At 32.5% G+C, this 23,715-nt stretch overlaps 1 long non-coding RNA gene across 1 annotated transcript in view; it reads right to left on the bottom strand.

Moving 5' to 3' along the window:
- Positions 1-574: 574 nt before the first annotated feature.
- Positions 575-23,715, bottom strand: part of LOC145269706 (uncharacterized) — a 43,799-nt gene continuing 20,658 nt past the window's right edge. Inside the window, exon 2 of the long non-coding RNA XR_013865180.1 lies at positions 575-1,415. This is a non-coding gene — a long non-coding RNA (uncharacterized LOC145269706). The remainder of the gene's footprint in view (positions 1,416-23,715) is intronic.

Below are 23,715 nucleotides of genomic sequence, written 5' to 3'. Positions count from 1 at the left end.
AGAATACATAGAGCACCTGGAAGCTCCAAATGGTCATCCATCTGGTACTGGCCAGGCCTATCATTGCTTAACTTCGGTGATCAAACATGAATGAATATAGGACTCTTAAAACAAGCATAGAATGAAGATATCCTTTTTCCAGTTTGTTTTGACACACACATATATATATATATATATATATTTGACATATATATATATATATATTTGACATATATTATTATATTTATATAGAAAGACATTAGATATTTAGCAGCTCACAAGTTTTCTTTTTTATTTTAATTTCATTATTTTTTAACTTGCGATACTACACATTCATTTTGTTCAAACTGGGAATGGATCAGCCTACTGAATCCCAAACCTTCACCCTCTCTTTCATGGTACAGTTAGAATCTCAACCATATCTTGGTTATAATACCAAGATATGTTTAAGATTCTAACTGCACCATTTAAATGGAATTGTTCTCCTTTTTTATTTTGTTTAAGCTGGAGATGGAGCACCCTACTGAATACCATACAGTCATCTACTATATCCTACATTTTTACCAAGAGATCGTTTTAAGATTTTCTAATATGCTTTTCGCTATGCTTTAATAAACCACGCCTTGTTAAATATGAAAGTCCACACACTTCGCAAGAATAATACTTTACTACTTGTGTTTTTATGTGACTATTGCATGTTGATCGCGTCGAAGATAAGTCACACAAGGAACACTTGGAAGGTTTTTTTACAGAATGTGTTTGTCTATGAATTCTTAAATTTGAGGAGTTAGAAAACGTTGATCCACACACTTCACACTGATAAGATTTTTGTTTAGTGTGAGTTTGCATATGGGCTTTTAACCATGACTTATCTGCAAACGTCGAATAACACACTTCACAAGAATAAGTCTCTTTCGCAACATGTGTTTGCATATGTTTGTCAAGACTTGCTGAGGAATCATGTGCTTCACAGGTGTAAGCATTTTCGGTTGCGTGCGTTTGTCTGTGTCTTTTAAACTTTGCTGACGTTGAAAATGAGGCGCCACACAAATCACATGAAAAAGGTTTTTCTAATGTGTGGTTGAGAATATGTGCTACTAATGTAGATTGCTGTGAAAATCCTGAGCCACAGGTTTCACATTTAAATGGTTGCCCTTCAGTGTGGGTTTGTGCATGTTTTCTTAAATCAGCTGCATTTGAAAATGATGCACTGCACACTTTACAATCATGAGGGTTTCCTCCCGTGTGTGTGAGGATATGGACGACTAAAGCTGACTGCTCTGAAAATACTGAGTCACATTCCTCGCAGGAAAACATCTTCTGTTTCCTTTAGTAGTTCTAGATGAGATATTTGGTAATTCGTTTCTGTATGCTTCAAAAGAAATATGCTTCAGTGCTTTGTCACCTCATAAAAACAATTGGCTTCCAGAATGTCCCTGCAAATGAAAAAAAAATTTCAATTAGTAAAACCTACACAAATAAACATTAATAATAAAAAAACAAAAACAAAAAAAAAACCCTGGCTTGAATAGTCATCTCCCTTGATTCACAAATGCAACAAGTATTTCAAACACCAACTGATTTATTTTAACGTTCTCCTAATGTCATTTTTTGTTCTATATTTTGCGGTATCACGTGGCAAACTCTGCGGCTGCTTTTCCAATTTTGAACACTCTTCCGCTGTCTTCTCTTGAAAAAGGACTAATAGGTCTGAAATATATTGAGATTTATAACACCATTGAATACAACAGGAAAAAAAATTACTGTTGTTTAGAGTTAAAATTTGTGTGAAAAAGAAAAAACAAACAACAAAAAAAAGAACTTTATTTCTTTTGTTTGCATTTAATTTTACTCTATATAAAAAAAAAAAATCTCGCATTGTTCTTGGCTTTTAATTTTACCTTATAATATATATATATATATATATATATATATATATATATATATATATATATATATAGAGAGAGAGAGAGAGAGAGAGAAATATATATGTATATATATATATATAGAGAGAGAAATATATATGTATATAGAGAGAGAGAGAGAGAGAAATATATATGTATATATAGAGAGAGAGAGAAAGAGAAATATATATGTATATATATAGAGAGAGAGAGAGAGAAAGAGAAATATATATGTATATATATATATAGAGAGAGAGAGAAATATATATAGATATATATATAGAGAGAGATATAGAGAGAAATATATATATATAGAGAGAGAGAGATATAGAGAGAAATATATATATATATATATATATAGAGAGAGAGAGAGAGAGAGAGAGAAATATATATATATATATATAGAGAGAGAGAAATATATATATATATAGAGAGAGAGAGAGAAAAAACAAACAACAAAAAAAAGAAATTTATTTCTTTTGTGTTTTTAAAGATCATCATTCATACATAATAGTTGAAAAACTCGGAAGTTCTAATTTCGTATAAACTTCGAGTTTTGTGCATCGTATTTTGTAATCTAAATCATACTTACTTTTTTCCTGATTAATTAACGGATCATATGTATGTATCTAATGTTCTTAGTATAGAGAACTGTTTTCCTCGTACCTAAATCTCTTTGCCAGGTTTGAATTTCTCGACCAGTGTTAATCATGCACTGCACTGATAATTCCTGAAAGGATGAAACACTATTGTCTTTAGGTATTTAATAATTATTATAGCAAATAATTATAAGGAACTTGTTTCATATCATTGAGCACTTTTTTTTACAAGGTAGTCACCACTTATCAAGGCTCGGAAGCCACTCGGGGATAAGGGTTATTGTGTGTACAGTACATTAGTGTTAGAGATTTAATAAAGTGTCTCACTTAAGGGGGCGGTTCATCAGGAACACGTTTACATTGGACTTGAAGACATCCAGGTTGTAGTCAGGTGGGAAACAGGCAACTGAGACAGAGTTCCGCAGGCATGCACTTCTAAGAAAGAAGCTCTGTTCATGGAATCCACATCTTGATTTTGGCACAGATAAGGAGTGGGGAAAATTTTTGACAGTGGTTTCAGCTAGGCGGATGTTTATTGTGAAAAATTAGCGAAGGGGGACCAGAGATTGGAGTTCAGACGAGCATCTGCCATGGCAGTAATGATAAAACAAAGACAGGCTCGTAATGTCTCTCCTGTGGGAGAGAGGTTGCAGAGAAGAGAAAAGGGCATCACCCACTAGGCCACAAAGCCTATTTTGTACTCTGTCAAGGCAGGATAGGCTGTTTTTAGCAGCTCCTGCCCAGATGTGGCAGCAGTACTCCATCCTTGGACGTACTTGGCTTTTATACAGAACACAGCTGAAATACAGTTGGTCAAGTTAGCTTGCATGCACAGATCATTAGATCACTCTGCAGACGTTAAAAACATTTAAGAATAAATGTTTAAATTTCATTAATATTTCTCATGATTAACAGTGGCCGAATGGATTTGGTCCTTGGTAACGGAGTCAGATATCGTTGCCAGGTTCCAATCTCTCGCCCAGTGTTAATCATGACCTCCTACACTGATGATTCTCAAAGGGATGAAACGCTAGAGTATGTAGGTATTTAATAATTATTATAATAACTGATATATATATATATATATATATATATAAGTAGATTGTAGTTTGCTTGAAGCATTGTTGAAGAAAATTATAAGATAAAATTAAAAGCCAAGAACAATGCGAGATTTTTTTTTATATAGAGTAAAATTAAATGAAAACAAAAGAAATAAATTTCTTTTTTTTGTTGTTTGTTTTTTCTTTTTCACACAAATTTTAACTCTAAACAACAGTAATTTTTTTTTCTGTTGTATTCAATGGTGTTATAAATCTCAATATATTTCAGACCTATTAGTCCTTTTTATAGAGAAGACAGCGGAAGAGTCTTCACCACCACATTAAAGAGCACTTAAACACTACTGCTTCATCGTTCTATAAACATATTCGCACTTGCATTAATTCAGAACCGGATTTTCACATCAACATTCTTGCTTCTTCAAGAAACGTAGGTCAACTTCGTATCCTCGAATCTTTAATTATTTCAAAAAATACTCCCACACTAAACAATAGACTGGAATTGAGCTTCGCTTTTATAATATAAGTTTAAAACATAAGAAAAACAATAATTAAAATAATAATAATAATAAAAAAACAAAAAAAACCCTTGTTTGAATAGTCATCTCCCTTGATTCACAAACGCAACAAGTATTTCAAACACCAACTGATTTATTTTAACGTTCTCCTAACGTCATTTTTTGTTCTATATTTCGCGGTATCACATGGCAAACTCTGCAGCTGCTTTTCCAATTTTGAACACTCTTCCGCTGTCTTCTCTTGAAAAAGGACTAATAGGTCTGAAATATATTGAGATTTCTTTTTTTTGTTGTTTGTTTTTTCTTTTTCACACAAATTTTAACTCTAAACAACAGTAATTTTTTTTTTCTGTTGTATTCAATGGTGTTATAAATCTCAATATATTTCAGACCTATTAAATAGGATAATTCAATTAAAAGTCAAATATGAACAGGTAAAATTATAGAGGAATAAAAGGCAAATCAAATGAGGTGTGAGTTGTTTAAACAGTTACATTTAATTTAGCTTAAATTTGCGGTTTTTGAAAAAATGATAAGTGTGGACTTTCTATAAGACACCAGCATACAAAAAATGATATGCTTTATATAACTGATATTGTCTAGAGTAATAATAACACAAGACTAGAGGAATTCTTGCCCTGGAACCCAGTAAGAACAAGAAACCACAAGAAAGATATACAATGGCATAATTGACAAGTGTTAGATGCAATGTTTGTAGAGTATAAATGTATTCTCAACTCCGACATCAAAATGAGACAACAAAATACCGAGTTACATATATACGAATAATACATTTGTGAACAATGGAAAAATGACATGAGAGCCTGTGTGTGTGTGTGTATGTGTGTACATGTGGCCAGGCATAATTCTAGATTGTTGTGTGTGTGTGTGTATACAAGTGTGAACAGGCATAGTTCTAGATTTAAGCTGGTTTTAAGCTCATTTGATGCTGGAGAGTTTCATTTTGCATTCAAGGTTTAAAGTTAATTTTTAAATTGAGGTGAACACTAGGATACTTCAATTAAACTTCACATATAAACAGGTAAAATTATAGAGGAATAAAAGGCAAATCAAATGAGGTACAGGTTGTTCAAACCGTTATATCTAATCTAACTTAAATTTGCAGTTTTGGAAACAATGACACGTGTGGACTTTCTTTTTAGCACTGCTGTATAAATATATATATATATATATATATATATATATATATATACATATATCTTACAGCAGGTTGCTGGTACACTATTACATGAACTTACCATCTTGTTATCTACCCACCAGGTAAGTTTATTTGGGGGCACATCTACCCTAGTAAATTAAATATGCCCTTGGATACCAACCTGGACACTTCTATGATTCAGCGTTTTCTGCAAACCAACATGTAAAGCACATGTTTGCCATGGTGAATGGTGATATCTGAAGTGTGTGTGACATAAACTTACATCTTGTGGATCACCTAAAAACACTTTGTAGCTGGGGCTGGCTAAAACTTAATGAATTAAATGTATACTCGTATCCAAGTTCTGCTAACGATATATATATAAAAGTGAAATTGTCTGTCTGTGTGTGTGTGTCTGTGTGTGCGTACATTTCCCTACCAAACTACTCTATCAATTTTCAGTCTACAGATTCGAGATTTGATATAAAGGGCATTGAGATTTAGGAAAATCCTTTTAATTGGTTTTCAGCCAGAAATTTCGCTGTCAAGGGGTGGAAGTTCAATGAGTTGGCTTTTGCAAACTCTATCAAACTCCTCCACTAATTTTGTGTTTAAACACTTGAAATTTTACAAGTAGGTTACTTGGAAATCAATCAAATTTTTAATTTGATTTGAGCCCAAAACAATAAATGTAAAGGGGTCAAAATTGGAATCAAAGTTAAATAAAGTTTGACCTGTGATGTGATCTCTACCAAATTACTCAGCCAATTTTTGATCTACACATTTGAAATTTTACATAAAGTGTATTCAAGCCTATTGATTGGTTTTTGCCGAAAATTTGACTGCCAAGAGGTCAAAGTTAAAAACATTTGCCTTTGCAGTCTATAGCAAACTATTAGCCAATTTTGGGTCTAAACATTTGAAATTTTACATAAAGGGCATTCAGACCTGCAGCAAGCTTTGTAATCAGTTTTAGGGCGGAAATTGGACTGCCAAGGGATCAAAGTTAAAAGAGTTGAGCTTTGAAGACTCTACTAAACTTCTCTGACAAATTTGAGCATAAATATTGAAATTTTAGATTACTTGGATATGAGACAACCTTTATAATATATATATAGCCATGGCTAATAATACACCAATAGCCATGGCTACTCATACATAAATAGCCATGGCTAATCAGACACAACTAGACATGGCTAATCATACACTAATAGCCATGGCTAATAATACATTCATAGCCATACCTAATCATACACTAATAGCCATAACTAATCATACACTAATTGCTATGGCTAATAATACACCAATAGCTATGGCTAATAATACATTAATAGCCATGGCTAATAATACATTAATAGCCATGGCTAATAACACATTAATAGTCATAACTAATAACACATTAATAGCCATGGCTAATAATACACCAATAGCTATGGCTAATAATACATTAATAGTCATGGCTAATAATACATTAATAGCCATGACTAATAATACATTAATAGTCATGGCTAATAACACATTAATAGTCATAACTAATAACACATTAATAGCCATGGCTAATAATACATTAATAGTCATGGCTAACAATACATTAATAGTCATGGCTAACAATACATTAATAGTCATGGCTAATAATACAATAATAGCCATGGCTAATAATACACCAATAGCCATGGCTAATAATACATTAATAGCCATGGCTAATAATACATTAATAGCCGTGGCTAATAATACACCAATAGCCATGGCTAATAATACATTAATAGTCATGGCTAATAATACATTAATAGCTATGGCTAATAATACATTAATAGCCATGGCTAATAATACATTAATAGCCATGACTAATAATACATTAATAGCCATGGCTAATAATATATTAATAGCCATGGCTAATAATACATTAATAGTCATGGCTAATAATACATTAATAGTCATGGCTAATAATATATTAATAGCCATGGCTAATAATACTTTAATAGCCATGGCTAATAATACATTAATAGTCATGGCTAATAATATATTAATAGCCATGGCTAATAATACTTTAATAGCCATGGCTAATAATACATTAATAGCCATGGCTAATAATATATTAATAGCCATGGCTAATAATACTTTAATAGCCATGGCTAATAATACATTAATAGTCATGGCTAATCATACATTAATAGTCATGGCTAATAATACATTAATAGTCATGGCTAATAATACATTAATAGCCATGGCTAACAATACATTAATAGTCATGGCTAACATTACATTAATAGTCATGGCTAATAATACATTAATAGTCATGGCTAATAATAGATTAATAGCCATGGCTAATAATACATTAATAGCCATGGCTAATAATACATTAATAGCCATGGCTAATCATACACCAATAGCCATGGCTAATCATACACTAATAGCCATGGCTAATCATACATTAATAGCCATGGCTAATAATACATTAATAGCCATGGCTAATCATACACTAATAGCCATGGCTAATAATACATTAATAGCCATGGCTAATAATACATTAATAGCCATGGCTAATAATACATTAATAGTCATGGCTAATCATACATTAATAGTCATGGCTAATAATACATTAATAGTCATGGCTAATAATACATTAATAGCCATGGCTAACAATACATTAATAGTCATGGCTAATAATACATTAATAGTCATGGCTAATAATAGATTAATAGCCATGGCTAATAATACATTAATAGCCATGGCTAATAATACATTAATAGCCATGGCTAATAATACATTAATAGTCATGGCTAATAATACATTAATAGCCATGGCTAATAATACATTAATAGCCATGGCTAATCATACACCAATAGCCATGGCTAATCATACACTAATAGCCATGGCTAATAATACATTAATAGCCATGGCTAATAATACATTAATAGTCATGGCTAATAATACATTAATAGCCATGGCTAATAATACATTAATAGTCATGGCTAATAATACATTAATAGCCATGGCTAATAATACATTAATAGCCATGGCTAATAATACATTAATAGTCATGGCTAATAATACATTAATAGCCATGGCTAATAATACATTAATAGTCATGGCTAATAATACATTAATAGCCATGGCTAATAATACATTAATAGTCATGGCTAATAATACACTAATAGCCATGGCTAATAATACATTAATAGTCATGGCTAATAATACATTAATTGCCATGGCTAATAATACATTAATAGTCATGGCTAATAATACATTAATAGCCATGGCTAATAATACACTAATAGCCATGGCTAATCATACACTAATAGCAATGGCTAATAATACATTAATAGCCATGGCTTATAATACATTAATAGCCATGGCTAATAATACATTAATAGCCATGGCTAATAATACATTAATAGCAATGGCTAATAATACATTAATAGCCATGGCTAATCATACACTAATAGCCATGGCTAACATTACATTAATAGTCATGGCTAATAATACATTAATAGTCATGGCTAATAATACATTAATAGCCATGGCTAATAATACACTAATAGCCATGGCTAATCATACACTAATAGCAATGGCTAATAATACATTAATAGCCATGGCTTATAATACATTAATAGCCATGGCTAATAATACATTAATAGCCATGGCTAATAATACATTAATAGCAATGGCTAATAATACATTAATAGCCATGGCTAATCATACACTAATAGCCATGGCTAACATTACATTAATAGTCATGGCTAATAATACATTAATAGTCATGGCTAATAATACATTAATAGCCATGGCTAATCATACACTAATAGCCATGGCTAACATTACATTAATAGCCATGGCTAATAATACATTAATAGTCATGGCTAATAATACATTAATTGCCATGGCTAATAATACATTAATAGTCATGGCTAATAATACATTAATAGCCATGGCTAATAATACACTAATAGCCATGGCTAATCATACACTAATAGCAATGGCTAATAATACATTAATAGCCATGGCTTATAATACATTAATAGCCATGGCTAATAATACATTAATAGCCATGGCTAATAATACATTAATAGCCATGGCTAATAATACATTAATAGCAATGGCTAATAATACATTAATAGCCATGGCTAATAATACATTAATTGCCATGGCTAATAATACATTAATAGCCATGGCTAATAATACATTAATAGCCATGGCTAATAATACATTAATAGCCATGGCTAATAATACATTAATAGCCATGGCTAATCATACACTAATAGCCATGGCTAATAATACATTAATAGTCATGGCTAATAATACATTAATAGCCATGGCTAATAATACATTAATAGCCATGGCTAATAATACATTAATAGCCATGGCTAATAATACATTAATAGTCATGGCTAATAATACACCAGTAGTCATGGCTAATAATACATTAATAGTCATGGCTAATAATACATTAATAGCCATGGCTAATAATACATTAATTGCCATGGCTAATAATACATTAATAGCAATGGCTAATAATACATTAATAGCCATGGCTAATAATACATTAATAGCCATGGCTTATAATACATTAATAGCCATGGCTAATAATACATTAATAGCCATGGCTAATAATACATTAATAGCAATGGCTAATAATACATTAATAGCCATGGCTAATAATACATTAATTGCCATGGCTAATAATACATTAATAGTCATGGCTAATAATACACCAGTAGTCATGGCTAATAATACATTAATAGTCATGGCTAATAATACATTAATAGCCATGGCTAATAATACATTAATAGCCATGGCTAATAATACATTAATAGTCATGGCTAATAATACATTAATAGCAATGGCTAATAATACATTAATAGCCATGGCTAATAATACATTAATTGCCATGGCTAATAATACATTAATAGCCATGGCTAATAATACATTAATAGCCATGGCTAATAATACATTAATAGCCATGGCTAATCATACATTAATAGCCATGGCTAATCATACACTAATAGCCATGGCTAATCATACACTAATAGCCATGGCTAATAATACACCAATAGCCATGGCTAATCATACACTAATAGCCATGGCTAATAATACATTAATAGCCATGGCTAATAATACATTAATAGTCATGGCTAATAATACACCAGTAGTCATGGCTAATAATACATTAATAGTCATGGCTAATAATACATTAATAGCCATGGCTAATAATACATTAATTGCCATGGCTAATAATACATTAATAGCAATGGCTAATAATACATTAATAGCCATGGCTAATAATACATTAATAGCCATGGCTTATAATACATAAATAGCCATGGCTAATAATACATTAATAGCCATGGCTAATAATACATTAATAGCAATGGCTAATAATACATTAATAGCCATGGCTAATAATACATTAATTGCCATGGCTAATAATACATTAATTGCCATGGCTAATAATACATTAATAGCCATGGCTAATAATACATTAATAGCCATGGCTAATAATACATTAATAGTCATGGCTAATAATACATTAATAGCAATGGCTAATAATACATTAATAGCCATGGCTAATAATACATTAATTGCCATGGCTAATAATACATTAATAGCCATGGCTAATAATACATTAATAGTCATGGCTAATAATACATTAATAGCAATGGCTAATAATACATTAATAGCCATGGCTAATAATACATTAATTGCCATGGCTAATAATACATTAATAGCCATGGCTAATAATACATTAATAGTCATGGCTAATAATACATTAATAGCCATGGCTAATAATACATTAATAGCCATGGCTAATCATACACCAATAGCCATGGCTAATCATACACTAATAGTCATGGCTACTCATACACCAATAGCTATGGCTAATCATACACCAATAGCCATGGCTAATAATACATTAATAGCCATGGCTAATCATACATCAATAGCCATGGCTAACCATACACTAATAGCCATGGCTAATAATACATTAATAGTCATGGCTAATCATACACTAATAGCCATGGCTAATAATACATTAATAGCCATGGCTTATAATACATTAATAGTCATGGCTAATAATACACCAATAGTCATGGCTAATAATACACTAATAGCCATGGCTAATAATACATTAATAGCCATGGCTTATAATACATTAATAGTCATGGCTAATAATACACCAATAGTCATGGCTAATAATACACCAATAGTCATGGCTAATAATACATTAATAGTCATGGCTAATAATACATTAATAGCCATGGCTAATAATACATTAATAGTCATGGCTAATAATACATTAATAGCCATGGCTAATAATACACTAATAGACATGGCTAATCATACATTAATAGCCATGGCTAATAATACATTAATAGTCATGGCTAATAATACATTAATAGCCATGGCTAATAATATATTAATAGCCATGGCTAATAATACATTAATAGTCATGGCTAATAATACATTAATAGTCATGGCTAATAATATATTAATAGCCATGGCTAATAATACATTAATAGCCATGGCTAATAATACACTAATAGACATGGCTAATCATACATTAATAGCCATGGCTAATAATACATTAATAGTCATGGCTAATAATACATTAATAGCCATGGCTAATAATATATTAATAGCCATGGCTAATAATACATTAATAGTCATGGCTAATAATACATTAATAGCCATGGCTAATAATATATTAATAGCCATGGCTAATAATACATTAATAGCCATGGCTAATAATACACTAATAGACATTGCTAATCATACATTAATAGCCATGGCTAATAATACATTAATAGCCATGGCTAATAATACACTAATAGCCATGGCTAATAATACATTAATAGCCATGGCTAATAATACATTAATAGTCATGGCTAATAATACATTAATAGCCATGGCTAATAATACACTAATAGCCATGGCTAATAATACATTAATAGCCATGGCTAATAATACATTAATAGTCATGGCTAATAATACATTAATAGCCATGGCTAATAATACACTAATAGACATGGCTAATCATACATTAATAGTCATGGCTAATAATACATAAATAGCCATGGCTAATAATACACTAATAGCCATGGCTAATAATACATTAATAGCCATGGCTAATAATACATTAATAGTCATGGCTAATAATACATTAATAGCCATGGCTAATAATACACTAATAGCCATGGCTAATAATACATTAATAGCCATGGCTAATAATACATTAATAGTCATGGCTAATAATACATTAATAGCCATGGCTAATAATACACTAATAGACATGGCTAATCATACATTAATAGCCATGGCTAATAATACATTAATAGTCATGGCTAATAATACATTAATAGCCATGGCTAATAATACATTAATAGTCATGGCTAATCATACACTAATAGACATGGCTAATCATACATTAATAGCCATGGCTAATAATACATTAATAGCCATGGCTAATCATACATTAATAGTCATGGCTAATAATACATTAATAGCCATGGCTAATAATACACTAATAGCCATGGCTAATCATACACTAATAGACATGGCTAATCATACATTAATAGCCATGGCTAATCATACATTAATAGCCATGGCTAATAATACACTAATAGCCATGGCTAATAATACATTAATAGCCATGGCTAATAATACACTAATAGACATGGCTAATAATACATTAATAGCCATGGCTAATCATACATTAATAGCCATGGCTAATAATACATTAATAGCCATGGCTAATAATACATTAATAGCCATGGCTAATCATACACTAATAGACATGGCTAATCATACATTAATAGCCATGGCTAATCATACATTAATAGCCATGGCTAATAATACACTAATAGCCATGGCTAATAATACATTAATAGCCATGGCTAATCATACACTAATAGACATGGCTAATAATACTCCAATAGCCATGGCTAATCATACATTAATAGCCATGGCTAATAATACATTAATAGCCATGGCTAATAATACACTAATAGCCATGGCTAATAATACATTAATAGCCATGGCTAATAATACATTAATAGTCATGGCTAATAATACATTAATAGCCATGGCTAATCATACATTAATAGTCATGGCTAATAATACTCCAATAGCCATAGCTAATCATACATTAATAGCCATGGCTAATAATACATTAATAGCCATGGCAAATATTTCACTAATAGCCATGGCTAATAATACATTAATAGCCATGGCTAATAATACACTAATAGCCATGGCTAATAATACATTAATAGTAATGGCTAATAATACATTAATAGTCATGGCTAATAATACATTAATAGCCATGGCTAATAATACATTAATAGTAATGGCTAATAATACATTAATAGTCATGGCTAATAATACATTAATAGCCATGGCAAATATTTCACTAATAGCCATGGCTAATAATACATTAATAGCCATGGCTAATAATACACTAATAGCCATGGCTAATAATACATTAATAGTAATGGCTAATAATACATTAATAGTCATGGCTAATAATACATTAATAGCCATGGCAAATATTTCACTAATAGCCATGGCTAATAATACATTAATAGTAATGGCTAATAATACATTAATAGTCATGGCTAATAATACATTAATAGCCATGGCAAATATTTCACTAATAGCCATGGCTAATAATACATTAATAGCCATGGCTAATAATACACTAATAGCCATGGCTAATAATACATTAATAGTAATGGCTAATAATACATTAATAGTCATGGCTAATAATACACTAATAGCCATGGCTAATAATACATTAATAGTAATGGCTAATAATACATTAATAGTCATGGCTAATAATACATTAATAGCCATGGCAAATATTTCACTAATAGCCATGGCTAATAATACATTAATAGCCATGGCTAATAATACACTAATAGCCATGGCTAATAATACATTAATAGTCATGGCTAATCATACACTAATAGACATGGCTAATCATACATTAATAGCCATGGCTAATAATACATTAATAGCCATGGCTAATAATACATTAATAGTCATGGCTAATAATACATTAATAGCCATGGCTAATCATACACTAATAGACATGGCTAATCATACATTAATAGCCATGGCTAATCATACATTAATAGCCATGGCTAATAATACATTAATAGCCATGGCTAATAATACACTAATAGCCATGGCTAATCATACATTAATAGCCATGGCTAATAATACTCCAATAGCCATGGCTAATCATACATTAATAGCCATGGCTAATAATACATTAATAGCCATGGCTAATAATACACTAATAGCCATGGCTAATAATACATTAATAGCCATGGCTAATAATACATTAATAGTCATGGCTAATAATACATTAATAGCCATGGCTAATCATACATTAATAGCCATGGCTAATAATACTCCAATAGCCATGGCTAATCATACATTAATAGCCATGGCTAATAATACATTAATAGCCATGGCTAATAATACACTAATAGCCATGGCTAATAATACATTAATAGCCATGGCTAATAATACATTAATAGTCATGGCTAATAATACATTAATAGTCATGGCTAATAATACATTAATAGCCATGGCTAATAATACATTAATAGTCATGGCTAATAATACATTAATAGCCATGGCTAATCATACATTAATAGCCATGGCTAATAATACTCCAATAGCCATGGCTAATCATACATTAATAGCAATGGCTAATCATACATTAATAGCGATGGCTTATAATACATTAATAGCAATGGCTAATAATACATTAATAGCAATGGCTAATAATACATTAATAGCCATGGCTAATAATACACTAATAGCCATGGCTAATAATACATTAATAGCCATGGCTAATAATACATTAATAGTCATGGCTAATAATACATTAATAGCCATGGCTAATCATACACTAATAGACATGGCTAATCATAGATTAATAGCCATGGCTAATAATACATTAATAGTCATGGCTAATAATACATTAATAGCCATGGCTAATAATACACCAATAGTCATGGCTAATAATACATTAATAGCCATGGCTAATAATACATTAATAGCCATGGCTAATAATACACTAATAGACATGGCTAATCATACATTAATAGTCATGGCTAATAATACATTAATAGCCATGGCTAATAATACACCAATAGTCATGGCTAATAATACATTAATAGTCATGGCTAATAATACATTAATAGCCATGGCTAATAATACACTAATAGACATGGCTAATCATACATTAATAGTCATGGCTAATAATACATTAATAGCCATGGCTAATAATACATTAATAGCCATGGCTAATAATACATTAATAGCCATGGCTAATAATACACTAATAGACATGGCTAATCATACATTAATAGTCATGGCTAATAATACATTAAAAGCCATGGCTAATAATACATTAATAGCCATGGCTTATAATACATTAATAGTCATGGCTAATAATACACCAATAGTCATGGCTAATAATACATTAATAGTCATGGCTAATAATACATTAATAGCCATGGCTAATAATACACTAATAGACATGGCTAATCATACATTAATAGCCATGGCTAATAATACATTAATAGTCATGGCTAATAATACATTAATAGCCATGGCTAATAATACATTAATAGCCATGGCTTATAATACATTAATAGTCATGGCTAATCATACACTAATAGTTATGGCTAATAATACACCAATAGTCATGGCTAATAATACATTAATAGTCATGGCTAATAATACATTAATAGCCATGGCTAATAATACATTAATAGCCATGGCTAATAATACACTAAGAGCCATGGCTAATAATACATTAATAGCCATGGCTAACAATACATTAATAGCCATGGCTAACATTACATTAATAGTCATGGCTAATAATACATTAATAGTCATGGCTAATCATACATTAATAGCCATGGCTAATAATACATTAATAGTCATGGCTAATAATACACTAATAGACATGGCTAATCATACATTAATAGCCATGGCTAATAATACATTAATAGTCATGGCTAACAATACATTAATAGCCATGGCTAACATTACATTAATAGTCATGGCTAATAATACATTAATAGTCATGGCTAATAATAGATTAATAGCCATGGCTAATAATACATTAATAGTCATGGCTAATAATACACCAATAGCCATGGCTAATAATACATTAATAGCCATGGCTAATAATACATTAATAGCCATGGCTAATAATACATTAATAGTTATGGCTAATAATACATTAATAGCCATGGCTAATAATACACTAATAGACATGGCTAATCATACACTAATAGCCATGGCTAATAATACATTAATAGCCATGGCTTATAATACATTAATAGCCATGGCTAATAATACATTAATAGCGATGGCTAATAATACATTAATAGCGATGGCTAATAATACATTAATAGTCATGGCTAATAATACATAATTAGCCATGGCTAATAATACATTAATAGTCATGGCTAATAATACATTAATAGCGATGGCTAATAATACATTAATAGTCATGGCTAATAATACATTAATAGCGATGGCTAATAATACATTAATAGCGATGGCTAATAATACATTAATAGTCATGGCTAATAATACATTAATAGCCATGGCTAATAATACACTAATAGACATGGCTAATCATACACTAATAGCCATGGCTAATAATACATTAATAGCCATGGCTTATAATACATTAATAGCCATGGCTAATAATACATTAATAGCGATGGCTAATAATACATTAATAGCAATGGCTAATAATACACCAATAGTCATGGCTAATAATACATTAATAGTCATGGCTAATAATACATTAATAGTCATGGCTAATAATACATTAATAGTCATGGCTAATAATACATTAATAGCCATGGCTTATAATACATTAATAGTCATGGCTAATAATACACCAATAGTCATGGCTAATAATACATTAATAGCCATGGCTAATAATACATTAATAGCCATGGCTAATAATACATTAATAGCCATGGCTAATAATACATTAATAGTCATGGCTAATAATACATTAATAGCCATGGCTTATAATACATTAATAGTCATGGCTAATAATACATTAATAGTCATGGCTAATAATACATTAATAGTCATGGCTAATAATACACCAATAGCCATGGCTAATAATACATTAATAGCCATGGCTAATAATACACCAATAGCCTGGGCTTATCATACACTAATAGCCATGGCTAATCATACACTAATAGTCATGGCTAATCATACACTAATAGTCATGGCTAATCATACATTAATAGTCATGGCTAATAATACATTAATAGCCATGGCTAATAATACACTAATAGCCATGGCTAATCATACACTAATAGTTATGGCTAATCATACACTAATAGCTATGGCTAATCATACATTTATAGCCATGGCTAATCATGCATTAATAGCCATGGCTAATCATACATTATAGCCATGGCTAATAATACATTAATAGCCATGGCTAAGCATACACTAATAGCCATGGCTAAGCATACACTAATAGCCATGGCTAAGCATACACTAATAGCCATGGCTAATCATACACTAATAGCCATGGCTAATCATACATTAATAGCCATGGCTAATAATACATTAATAGCCATGGCTAATAATACATAATTAGCCATGGCTAATAATACATCAATAGACATGGCTAATCATACACCAATAGACATGGCTAATCATACACCAATAGCCATGGCTAATCATACATTAATAGCCATGGCTAATCATACACTAATAGCAGTGGCTAATAATACATTAATAGCCATGGCTAATCATACACCAATAGACATGGCTAATAATACACTAATAGCCATGGCTAATTATACATTAATAGCCATGGCTAATCATACACCAATAGCCATGGCTAATCATACACCAATAGCCATGGCTAATCATACACCAATAGCCATGGCTAATCATACACTAATAGCCATGGCTAATCATACACTAATAGCCATGGCTAATCATACAATAATAGCCATGGCAAATCATACACCAATAGCCATGGCTTATCATACACCAATAGCCATGGCTAATCATACACTAATAGCCATGGCTAATCATACAATAATAGCCATGGCTTATCATACAATAGCCATGGCTAATCATACACTAATAGCCATGGCTAATCATACACTATTAGCTATAGCTAATCATACACCAATAGGCATGGCTTATAATACATTAATAGCCATGGCTAAGCATACACTAATAGCCATGGCTAATAATACATTAATAGCCATGGCTAATAATACATTAATAGCCATGGCTAATAATACACCAATAGCCATGGCTAATCATACACTAATAGTTATGGCTAATCATACATTAATAGCCATGGCTAATAATACATTAATAGCCATGGCTAATCATACACCAATAGCCATGGCTAATCATACAATAATAGCCATGGCTAAGCATACACTAATACCCATGGCTAATCATACACTAATAGCCATGGCTAATCATACACTAATAGCCATGGCTAATCATACACTAATAGCCATGGCTAATCATACACTAATAGCCATGGCTAATCATACACTAATAGCCATGGCTAATCATACACCAATAGCCATGGCTAATCATACACCAATAGCCATGGCTAATCATACACCAATAGCCATGGCTAATCATACACCAATAGCCATGGCTAATCATACACCAATAGCCATGGCTAATCATACATTAATAGCCATGGCTAATCATACACTAATAGCCATGGCTAATCATACACTAATAGCCATGGCTAATCATACACTAATAGCCATGGCTAATCATACAATAATAGCCATGGCTAATCATACAATAATAGCCATGGCTAATCATACACTAATAGCCATGGCTAATCATACACCAATAGCCATGGCTAATCATACACCAATAGCCATGGCTAATCATACACCAATAGCCATGGCTAATCATACATTAATAGCCATGGCTAATCATACACTAATAGCCATGGCTAATCATACACTAATAGCCATGGCTAATCATACAATAATAGCCATGGCTAATCATACACTAATAGCCATGGCTAATCATACACTAATAGCCATGGCTAATCATACACCAATAGCCATGGCTAATCATACACCAATAGCCATGGCTAATCATACACCAATAGCCATGGCTAATCATACACTAATAGCCATGGCTAATCATACAATAATAGCCATGGCTAATCATACACTAATAGCCATGGCTAATCATACACTAATAGCCATGGCTAATCATACAATAATAGCCATGGCTAATCATACATTAATAGCCATGGCTAATCATACACTAATAGCCATGGCTAATCATACACCAATAGCCATGGCTAATCATACAATAATAGCCATGGCTAATCATACACTAATAGCCATGGCTAATCATACACCAATAGCCATGGCTAATCATACACCAATAGCCATGGCTAATCATACATTAATAGCCATGGCTAATCATACACTAATAGCCATGGCTAATCATACACTAATAGCCATGGCTAATCATACAATAATAGCCATGGCTAATCATACACTAATAGCCATGGCTAATCATACACTAATAGCCATGGCTAATCATACAATAATAGCCATGGCTAATCATACAATAATAGCCATGGCTAATCATACACTAATAGCCATGGCTAATCATACACCAATAGCCATGGCTAATCATACACCAATAGCCATGGCTAATCATACACTAATAGCCATGGCTAATCATACATTAATAGCCATGGCTAATCATACACTAATAGCCATGGCTAATCATACAATAATAGCCATGGCTAATCATACACTAATAGCCATGGCTAATCATACACTAATAGCCATGGCTAATCATACAATAATAGCCATGGCTAATCATACACTAATAGCCATGGCTAATCATACACTAATAGCCATGGCTAATCATACACCAATAGCCATGGCTAATCATACACCAATAGCCATGGCTAATCATACACCAATAGCCATGGCTAATCATACACCAATAGCCATGGCTAATCATACACCAATAGCCATGGCTAATCATACATTAATAGCCATGGCTAATCATACACTAATAGCCATGGCTAATCATACACTAATAGCCATGGCTAATCATACACTAATAGCCATGGCTAATCATACACCAATAGCCATGGCTAATCATACACCAATAGCCATGGCTAATCATACACCAATAGCCATGGCTAATCATACACCAATAGCCATGGCTAATCATACACTAATAGCCATGGCTAATCATACACTAATAGCCATGGCTAATCATACACCAATAGCCATGGCTAATCATACACCAATAGCCATGGCTAATCATACACTAATAGCCATGGCTAATCATATACTAATAGCCATGGCTAATCATACACTAATAGCCATGGCTAATCATACAATAATAGCCATGGCTAATCATACACTAATAGCCATGGCTAATCATACACTAATAGCCATGGCTAATCATACAACAATAGCCATGGCTAATCATACACCAATAGCCATGGCTAATCATACACCAATAGCCATGGCTAATCATACACCAATAGCCATGGCTAATCATACACCAATAGCCATGGCTAATCATACACTAATAGCCATGGCTAATCATACACTAATAGCCATGGCTAATCATACACCAATAGCCATGGCTAATCATACACTAATAGCCATGGCTAATCATACACTAATAGCCATGGCTAATCATACACCAATAGCCATGGCTAATCATACACCAATAGCCATGGCTAATCATACACCAATAGCCATGGCTAATCATACATTAATAGCCATGGCTAATCATACACCAATAGCCATGGCTAATCATACACCAATAGCCATGGCTAATCATACACCAATAGCCATGGCTAATCATACACTAATAGCCATGGCTAATCATACACTAATAGCCATGGCTAATCATACACCAATAGCCATGGCTAATCATACACTAATAGCCATGGCTAATCATACACTAATAGCCATGGCTAATCATACACCAATAGCCATGGCTAATCATACACCAATAGCCATGGCTAATCATACACCAATAGCCATGGCTAATCATACATTAATAGCCATGGCTAATCATACACTAATAGCCATGGCTAATCATACACTAATAGCCATGGCTAATCATACACTAATAGCCATGGCTAATCATACAATAATAGCCATGGCTAATCATACACCAATAGCCATGGCTAATCATACACCAATAGCCATGGCTAATCATACATTAATAGCCATGGCTAATCATACACTAATAGCCATGGCTAATCATACACCAATAGCCATGGCTAATCATACACTAATAGCCATGGCTAATCATACACTAATAGCCATGGCTAATCATACACCAATAGCCATGGCTAATCATACACTAATAGCCATGGCTAATCATACACTAATAGCCATGGCTAATCATACACCAATAGCCATGGCTAATCATACACCAATAGCCATGGCTAATCATACACCAATAGCCATGGCTAATCATACACCAATAGCCATGGCTAATCATACACCAATAGCCATGGCTAATCATACATTAATAGCCATGGCTAATCATACACTAATAGCCATGGCTAATCATACACTAATAGCCATGGCTAATCATACACCAATAGCCATGGCTAATCATACACCAATAGCCATGGCTAATCATACACTAATAGCCATGGCTAATCATACACTAATAGCCATGGCTAATCATACACCAATAGCCATGGCTAATCATACACCAATAGCCATGGCTAATCATACACCAATAGCCATGGCTAATCATACACCAATAGCCATGGCTAATCATACACCAATAGCCATGGCTAATCATACACCAATAGCCATGGCTAATCATACATTAATAGCCATGGCTAATCATACACTAATAGCCATGGCTAATCATACACTAATAGCCATGGCTAATCATACACTAATAGCCATGGCTAATCATACAATAATAGCCATGGCTAATCATACACTAATAGCCATGGCTAATCATACACCAATAGCCATGGCTAATCATACACCAATAGCCATGGCTAATCATACACCAATATCCATGGCTAATCATACACCAATAGCCATGGCTAATCATACACCAATAGCCATGGCTAATCATACACCAATAGCCATGGCTAATCATACACTAATAGCCATGGCTAATCATACACCAATAGCCATGGCTAATCATACACTAATAGCCATGGCTAATCATACATTAATAGCCATGGCTAATCATACAATAATAGCCATGGCTAATCATACACTAATAGCCATGGCTAATCATACAATAATAGCCATGGCTAATCATACACTAATAGCCATGGCTAATCATACAATAATAGCCATGGCTAATCATACACCAATAGCCATGGCTAATCATACACTAATAGCCATGGCTAATCATACACCAATAGCCATGGCTAATCATACACCAATAGCCATGGCTAATCATACACCAATAGCCATGGCTAATCATACACCAATAGCCATGGCTAATCATACACTAATAGCCATGGCTAATCATACATTAATAGCCATGGCTAATCATACAATAATAGCCATGGCTAATCATACACTAATAGCCATGGCTAATCATACACCAATAGCCATGGCTAATCATACATTAATAGCCATGGCTAATCATACACTAATAGCCATGGCTAATCATACACTAATAGCCATGGCTAATCATACACTAATAGCCATGGCTAACCATACACCAATAGCCATGGCTAACCATACACTAATAGCCATGGCTAATCATACAATAATAGCCATGGCTAATCATACACCAATAGCCATGGCTAATCATACACCAATAGCCATGGCTAATCATACACCAATAGCCATGGCTAATCATACACTAATAGCCATGGCTAATCATACACTAATAGCCATGGCTAATCATACAATAATAGCCATGGCTTATCATACACCAATAGCCATGGCTAATCATACACCAATAGCAATGGCTAATCATACACCAATAGCCATGGCTAATCATACACTAATAGCCATGGCTAATCATACACTAATAGCCATGGCTAATCATACACCAATAGCCATGGCTAATCATACATTAATAGCCATGGCTAATCATACACCAATAGCCATGGCTAATCATACACTAATAGCCATGGCTAATCATACACTAATAGCCATGGCTAATCATACACTAATAGCCATGGCTAATCATACACTAATAGCCATGGCTAATCATACACTAATAGCCATGGCTAATCATACAATAATAGCCATGGCTAATCATACATTAATAGCCATGGCTAATCATACACCAATAGCCATGGCTAATCATACACTAATAGCCATGGCTAATCATACACTAATAGCCATGGCTAATCATACACTAATAGCCATGGCTAATCATACATTAATAGCCATGGCTAATCATACACTAATAGCCATGGCTAATCATACACCAATAGCCATGGCT

Source organism: Euprymna scolopes, chromosome 45, assembly GCF_053919585.1.
Source record: "Euprymna scolopes isolate OS-2025 chromosome 45, ASM5391958v1, whole genome shotgun sequence".
In the NCBI taxonomy this organism is placed as follows: domain Eukaryota; kingdom Metazoa; phylum Mollusca; class Cephalopoda; order Sepiida; family Sepiolidae; genus Euprymna; species Euprymna scolopes.
The sequence above is the reverse complement of the archived record's forward strand: the minus strand, read 5'-3'. Positions and strand labels throughout refer to the sequence as shown.